The sequence below is a fragment of the Halichoerus grypus genome, chromosome 14 (genome assembly GCF_964656455.1).
Source record: "Halichoerus grypus chromosome 14, mHalGry1.hap1.1, whole genome shotgun sequence".
NCBI classification, from domain to species: domain Eukaryota; kingdom Metazoa; phylum Chordata; class Mammalia; order Carnivora; family Phocidae; genus Halichoerus; species Halichoerus grypus.
The window spans coordinates 57,904,813-57,913,504 of NC_135725.1; positions in this window are offsets into that span (position 1 = coordinate 57,904,813).

Consider the following 8,692-nt stretch of genomic DNA (forward strand, 5'->3'; position numbering starts at 1 on the left):
ATCCAAATGCTATCTTGAAAACAAGAAAGGGAAGGGTAAGATAATTTGAAATACTGAGTCATACTTACAGACTGTCTAAAATAAATTTTTGGACCCTACTGAGTTTACCATAATGGATTAATTTTAGTTCCCCTGCCCCTGTTACCCAGCAGGGTGGGGGCATTGTGAGCAAGATCAAATCAGTTCTAGGAAAGAGAGGAGACCTATATTGTTGCACATCTGAGTGTAATGTGAGTGAATTTGTGACCCAGCTGCAGGAGTTCAGATTTTATCCTGGAAACAGTGGGGAGCCACTGAAGAATTTTGAGCAGAGGAGTAAATGTGATCATATCCAGAAATTAGAGGGATGATTTGGGCTGCTAGGTGGAAGGGGAGATTGAAGGCAATTGAGACAAAGGACTGAAATGATGTAGGGGAAGAGGATTGGAGAGAACAAGAGAGCACTGAGGATATTTGGGAATTACCATTGGCAGAACTTAGACACATAGACCTACAGGATATGGGGAGTAAGAGGGAGGGAAAAGTCTGGGATACCTTCCAGGTTGGTGACTAGGGATACTGTGATTCCCTTTACTGAGATAGAAAACAGGAGAGAAGGGGTGTTTCAGCAGGGGCCTGGGGTGGTGTGTGGGGGAGGTGGAGGATGATGAATTCCATTTTAGATATGGTAGATTTGAGGTACCAATTGGACACTCAAGTTGAGATGTCCCATATACAGTTGGATAAGTACGCCTGAGGTTCAGACTGAAGACAACATTTTGTGAGTTATCAATAAATGAGTAATAGTCAAATCAGAAAAGTGGATGAGCAGGTTGCCTGTGTGGCTCAGTCGGTTGAGCTTCTGACTCTTGATTTTGTCTCAGGTCATGATCTAGGGTAGTGAGATTGAGCCCCACATGGAGCCCCACGTCAGGCTCTGCGCTAGGTATGGAGCCTGCTTAGGATTCTCTCTCTCCCTCTCCCTCTGCCCCTTCCCACCCCCTCCCTCTCTCAAAAAACAAAAACAAAAATACATAATCAGATACTGAAACCTAAAAACAGGGATCTTCAGGAATAACTGGAACTAATAGACACAAAAGCCATTAGGATCTCTCTGTACCTCTCATCTCTGTTACTTTCTGCCAGGCTCCTTCATTTCCTTCCCCTGCCCTGCCCAGCCCCCACCATCCCCACCACCAGACTGGCTTCTAGTGTTTTTCTGGTCCACATGGTGAAAAACATCACTTCAGACAATCCCAAAGCTTAAAAATATTATTGTCTAGGCATCCAACAAGACACTGGCTTCTTTTTCTCGGTTGCAGTTTGCAAATTCCTCAGGAAGTGCTCTGATTGGCTCAGCTTGGGTAGATACTTTACTCTGGACCCCATCAACTGTGGCCAAGGAATGGATGAAGCTCAAATTGCCTAACATGGCTCACATGAAAACCCCATGAACATTGTGGCAGGGGAGGGGGGTCCTAAGAGAAGAGAGAACGCAGAATGGCAGGTGTTCGCTGTAGTCCACCCTTTGTTTGCCCAACACACACACATTATTTTCCTACATATACATGATTCCAAAAATGTCCTCACCTACATATTCCAACCATTCCACTATACATATGCCAATAAATTCACCTCCTCTCTAGTGGAGGGCAGCTCAATGACACATCTAGCTCCTGCTTCTGGGGATTATATCATAGGACCACTGTTCATCACATATAAGTTCTCTGAGTAATGTCCGTTCGTGCTCCAGTTAGGTTTCTATAAGGTGTGAATATGGCTTCTAATAATCTCATTACCTTTGTTTGAATTGCCTTTGAACTACCTTTAAACCACTACCCCCCTGCCCAAAAATAACCCCCAAAACTCCTGATATCTAGCGATGGAAGAAATAAAGAACAAAATAAAAAGAAGGCTCTGTAGAATGGTCAGTAATCCAGAGCATCATATATTTTTTGGCCATGAATGACAATGACAATGGTGGGACTAGGAAATCTCATGGCATCTGTTTGTTGACTCACATCTTTGGCTACAGAGTTTCTCAGTCAGCTAATCTGCCTGCCCCAGGTTTTGCCCACAAGGATGTGATCCCTTATCCAGTGTTCTGAGAGCATCATTGTGGAGGATTTCTCTGTGGGGCACTGTACTGATTAGCACTACACTTTCTGGTGGTGTTTTAGGGATTATCCTGGGATTGAGCAATCACAGATCTCTGCATGTATGAGATTGGGTGTGGTTTTATTTTCCTCCCAGATCATACAATTCTTTTAAAATCATAATCAGCTGTCTGTCAGTTTCATCTGGGGGAGAATTCGTTTTGCTAATAAATTATTCATCCTAAAGCACTTTTCCCCCCTAGTTTAAACAACTCTAGGGATGCCTGGGTGGCTCAGTCAGTTAAGCGTCTGCCTTCGGCTCAGGTTATGATCCCAGGGTCCTGGGATTGAGCCCTGCTTCGGGCTCCCTCCTCGTTGGGAAGCCTGCTTCTCCCTCTCCCTCTGCCACTCTTCCTGCTTGTGCTCTCTCCCTCTCTCTCTTTCTCTGTCAAATAAATAAATAAAATCTGTAAAAAAAAATAAACAACTCTGAAATCAGAATACAGTCCTACAATTAATTGCATAAAATAGTTTTTTAGCCTCTTTTTTTAAAAAAGATTTTATTTATTTATTTGAGAGAGAGAGAGAATGAGAGAGAGACAGAGAGAGAGAGAGCATGAGAGGAGAGAGGGTCAGAGGGAGAAGCAGACTCTCCGCCGAGCAGGGAGCCCGATGTGGGACTCGATCCCGGGACTCTAGGATCATGACCTGAGCTGAAGGCAGTCACCCAACCAACTGAGCCATCCAGGCGCCCAGCCTCTTTTCTTCTAGTACTGTTGACCCTGCCTTGTACAATGCAGGGGTTAGGGGCACCAAACCCTTGCACAGTCAAAAATCCATGTATAACTTTTTTTAAAACTTTTTTAAAGTTTAGTGTTTTATAGTAATCTCTACACCCAATGTGGGGCTTGAACTCACGACTCTGAGATCAAGAGTCACATGCATTCCCCACTGAGCCAGCCAGGTGCCCTCCATGTATAACTTTTGACTCCTTCAGAACTTAACTACTAATAGTCTACTGTTGACCAGAAGCCTTACCGATAACAAACAGCTGATTAACACATATTTTGTATATGTATTATATAATGTATTCTTATAATAAAGCTAGAGAAATAAAATGTTACTAAGAAAATCGTAAGAAAAATACATTTACAGTACTATAAAAAAAATCCGCATATAAGTGGACCCATGCAGTTCAAACCTGTGTTGAGGGTCAACTGTAGTTCATAAAATAACTTGCCTCAAGTAATTGATGGAACATGAGATTTATTAAATATAGTAATTTCATCAGAGTTCTTTTTCACAAATAATAGAATCCACCCTGGATAATTAAAACATAAAAGGGATTTGTTAAAAGATACTATTTAGCTCAGAAATGTTAGGAGGACTGGGGAAATGAATTTGAGGCTCAGTTTCTAGAAACAACACTCAAACCATACCACACAACCTGATGAGGACACCACAGCCATTGCCTCTCCAAATACTAAGTACCAAGAGTTTAATTTGACTGCCAGCTTTACAAGCTCTGTAGCATTTCTGCGGTAAGAACTCAATATTGCAACCACTGGGAAACCACCACTGTTGCCACTACCACTCCCCGAAAGTGGACACTTATACTACCAGCAATAGCAGAAATTGAAGTCTTTTGTCCAACCCGCTTCCTTCCTGTATCAGTCAGAATTAGGCAGGTAACAATGGTTATAAACAACCCCCAGATCTTACAAAGATGGATTTCTTGCTCATGCTACAGTTCTGGCATGGGTGAAGTGGGGAGGAGGAGTCTGCTCACTGTGATCACTCAGGATCACAGTGATGATGGAGGTTTCACCATCTTCGGATGATGCCTTTCTTTCTCTTCTTTCTTTCTTTCTCTCTTTCTTTCTTTCTCCTTTTTTTCTTTGTTCTTTCTTTCTTTCTTTTTTAAGGATTTTTTAAACTAATCTCTACAACCCACGTGTGGGGCTTGAACCTACAACCCCAAGATCAAGAGTCGCATGCTCTACAGACTGAGCCAGCCAGGCATCCCTATGCCACTTTCTTGATTGGAACCTTCAGCGTTTGCTGTGGTAAAGAGAGTGAGGAAAAATGTACATTGGCTCCTGCTCACATTGCATTGATCAAAACAAATCTCATGGCCATACCTAACATCAAGAGACGAAGAAGGGCAACTCTCCTGGTGCTCAGAAGGAAAGGAGAACCAGAAATATTGAACTTTAGTGATATTTACTCACTCGTATTATAGCTCACTTCCAAATCAAAGTCTCATATGGGGCCAAGTAGCAATGTCTATAAACAAGCTGCATAGGATGTTGCAAATTTTAGTTCTGACTACTATACTAAGGAGACTGGATTTTATTTTTTTTTATTTTTTTTTATTTTTTTTTAAAGATTTTATTTATTTATTTGAGAGAGAGAGAATGAGAGACAGAGAGCATGAGAGGGAGGAGGGTCAGAGGGAGAAGCAGACTCCCTGCCGAGCAGGGAGCCCGATGTGGGACTCGATCCCGGGACTCCAGGATCATGACCTGAGCCGAAGGCAGTCGCTTAACCAACTGAGCCACCCAGGCGCCCATAAGGAGACTGGATTTTAAAATGTGAATTTTCCCATATAGGAAAACTATTTAAAAGGTGAAGGACATCTATGAATACAACATATTTCTACTACCATAATCAATACTAGAAATTTGTAGAACCATGCTCTCTGAATCCTCAGGTTTGCCACAAAAATGCAGGAGCTGTGCAAGCTCTTGGAGCAATTTCTCTTTTTTAGGACTATGTTTTTCATAATGCTAAAAGGGGCACTTTCAATCCCTCTAACTATGCCTTCTGGCTTCATGGGAAATCTTAGGCTGGAGTGACAGGGCTAGAAGCCTTTCTTCTTCAACCTGCCCTGGAATGATGCCCTTCCCTCACTTGCATTCCAGTCAACTCACTTTACAATGAGAAGCACCATCATATTTGCCTGACAGGGTAGGAACATCCAAAATGGGTGGTCTGCAAGCAGTTAGGGGCCAACAGAGTAAGTATTTTGCTTGGATAAGGAAGTGTGTTTCAGCCTTGACCTCAAACTGCTAGAAGCTAGATCATCCTGCATCGTGCTGAATTGCAGAAGCTGAGTTCTTGGCTCTTCTCCAATGTTGATGATGAGGAAACTGAGAGGTCCTAGCAATCAGGATGGTGGTACACAGGGAGAGTCCGAGAAATTGGGAAGCCCTGCTTGTTGTCCCCACCCTGTCTCCTCTCCTTTTGTCTCTCCAGACAAACTTCCTATGCTTCTCTAGCCCATACAATAAAAAACCCAGTTTCTGACAATTCTCAGCTTTACAGCTTAAATCCAGGTATACCCAGCAAGATGTTGGCTCATCTCTTTCAGTTTCAGCTTCAAAATCCCCAGGGACTTGCTCTTATCAGCCTGGCTTTGGTCAGATGCCATTCCCTGTACCAGTGATCCATGGCAGGGCAGGGAGGTCATAATATGCTGGCTCCCATGATAACCATATGAGTGAAAGGCAGTTCCCACCAGAAGGGAGGGCCATCCAAACAAAACATAAAGGAGTCCACCATACTAACATTAATGGATGCAGGAGAAAAGATAAATCTGCAAAATAAATAAGGAAGTAGCTGTCACAGAGGTAGAAGGAAAACCAGGAAGGAACATAGTTTCAGAGAAGCCAAGAAGGGACAGAGGTTCAAGAAAGAGGGAGGGGTCAGCAATCCAGAATGTCAAAGAGAGGTCTAGTAGTTATAGAAAAGGGAACCAGTGGACTCAAAAGAAAGGAGGTTGTTGATTATCTTGGCAAGAAGTTGTTCCAGTGGGCAATGGACAATGGGAAATGGAGATGGGGTATGTGGTAGCCACCAGATCTGGAGTGGTTTGATGAGTAAGAAGCTGATACAATATAGATGACTCAAGATGATTATTGTTAAAAATTGGGGGGGGAAGGAGAATAGATACAGAAAGATGTGGAACCAGAGGAACTTTATATTCAATTTCTAAAAATTTCTTTTTTTTTTTTAAAGATTTTATTTATTTATTTGTCAGAGAGAGAGAGCTCAAGCAGGGGGAGCTGCAGGCAGAGGGAGAAGCAGGCTCCCCGCTGAGCAAGGAGCCTAACGCAGGACCGATCCCAGGACCCTGGGATCAGGACCTGAGCCAAAGGCAGCCGGTTAACTGACTGAGCCACCCAGATGTCCCCTAGAAATTTCTTATGTGTTTCTTACATGGGCATGTTTAACTACTGGTGGGAAAGAACCTGAAGAAAGAATGTAATTGATAGCTAGGGCGCCTGGGTGGCTCAGTCGGTTAAGCAGCTGCCTTCGGCTCAGGTCATGATCTCAGGGTCCTGGGATGGAGCCCTGTGGTGTCAGGCTCCCTACTTAGTGGGGCGTCTGCTTCTCCCTCTCCCTCTGACCCTCCCCCTGCTTATGCTCTCTCTCAAATAAATAAATAAAATCTTTTTTAAAAAAAGAATATAATTGATAGCTATTTTTATTAATACTGTCCATCTCCCTTGGGCTGTGCAGATCCAGGCAGGCAGGGACAGGGACAGAAGTTAAAACCTGGCAGAAGGTACGAACCACTTCAACTTTTCCTAGGCCATACTAGCAAGTAGGGCAGAGATAGGAGGTGACTGACCTCAGCATTGGGTGACCCAGGTTGGGCCCCAGGACACACCCAGGGCCCTGGGATTGCACTGTGTTCTGTGCCCAGACAGAGAGGACTTGTGTGAAGAGGAAAGGATCCCAAGGCTGGAGCCAGTCCTCAGCGGGTGGGGGTAGGGTGAGCATAAAGCAGTCATACTCTGGGATAGGCAGCCTTGCCATGACTTTGCTCTGATTTCCTTATCTTGAAACCATGCCTATTCCTACCTTTACCCATCCACCCACTCACTCCTCAGCGTCCCTGCCAAGCTGCCACCTGCTTTCTCAGATCCACTTCCCTACCTCCCATCACTCCTCAGCCGCTGCCCCCACCTTCTGCTCTCATCATCCCTGGAGCTGGCTCACCAAGGTCACTTTCACCTCCTTGTCACATCCAATGAATATTTGTTAGTCCTTATCTTTGTTGATTTCTCGGCAGCAGTGAGGTTGTTGATCCCTTTTTGAAACTCCATCTTTCATTGTCTTCCATGAAGCCACCCTCTCTGGGAACATTTATTCCTCCTCCTAACAAAGAAAACAACTATTGTTTTCTTTGTTTATTTTTTAGAGAGGGAGAGGGAGAGAGAATCTCAGGCAGGCTCCATGCCCGGCGCAGAGCCCACAGGAAGCTCGCTGGATCTCACAGCCCAAAAGCAAGAGTCGGACGCTTAACCAACTGAGCCACCCAGGCGCCCCTAAAACAACTACTGTTAATCAAGCGCCTAGACTCTGTCAGAGCTTTACATTCATCATAGATATCCCTCACCTGCATGCAAGACAGGCCCATGGAACAGATGAAGGAACTGGGACTGAAGGTCATCAAGAGGTTTTCCTTAGGCCCCAGAGCAGCTGTGATAGAGTCTGGATTTAAACCCTGATTTGCTGCATTGCCCTCAGCTCCAGCATTCTGTCTGTCTCCCTTACCTCCCTGGCCCCTCCTCTCCGTTGGGCTGTGCTCTCTGCACCCACTCTCCTCTCCTCTCCTCTCCTCTCCTGAAGTGAGGTCCTCCTCTGCGTTAGGGCTTCTGGGCCCATTCTATGCTGACGACGCCTTAATGCTAACCCAGACCTCACCCCCAAGTCCCAGACCGGTGTTTGTTGTTGCTGCTGCTGTTGTTATTAAGAGCTAAGATTTATGGAGTGTTTACAACATGGCAGGCGCTGTGCTAATTTCTTTACATACATCGTCTCATTAAATCCTTACAACGACCCTATGAGGTACAAGCCTTTCCCATTTTCCACTTAAGGAAACTGAGCTGTAGAGAGATTAACCACCTTGTCCAAGGTCAACAGGAGCCCAGGTTTGTCTGACCCAAATACGTTCTCTTAACTACTGACCTAAGGCCTTCTACTAAGAAGTCCCAACTAGTGCCTTACACTTGACATGTCTAATCTGAGCCCATGTTCCCCTTACTTGCTGTGTGACCACAGGCAAGTGCTTGCGTGTGGGAGCCATGATTATTATCAACTTCCCCAAAGCCTGTCCTCCCTCTGTGCTAACTAGTTCAACAAACAGTGCTACCGTCTCCCAGTCGACAGCATCGTGCAAGGTTCTTCCCTCTCCCTTCCCTCTTCACCCCACATTCATCAAGATTTGGTGACTCTGTGCTCACTGACCTGGCCCTGGTTCTTCTCTTACCTACTCTCAGGCCTTCTGCGTCATTCATTCAAAGCACCTCTCCGCTACTGCCGCTTCTGCGTTCTCTTCCCTCCTTGCTGTCCTCTGCACGGCCTCCAGACCATCTCCAGACATGGCCCCAGAGCGGTCTTTCCCAAACACAAATCTGACCAAGTCTCCCCAGCTCCCAGGGCCCTCTGACTCTCAGTAGAAGCCCCCGAACCTCAGCCCCCAGTCCTCTGCAGCCGCAGCTCTCACCTGGCCCACTACTGACCGTAGGAGGGTCCTCACCATTCCTGCCCTTCCCTCTCATCCTGCCCCTGCCCTTCCCCACCCCCCAGGGGTAAGGCGTGTCTTC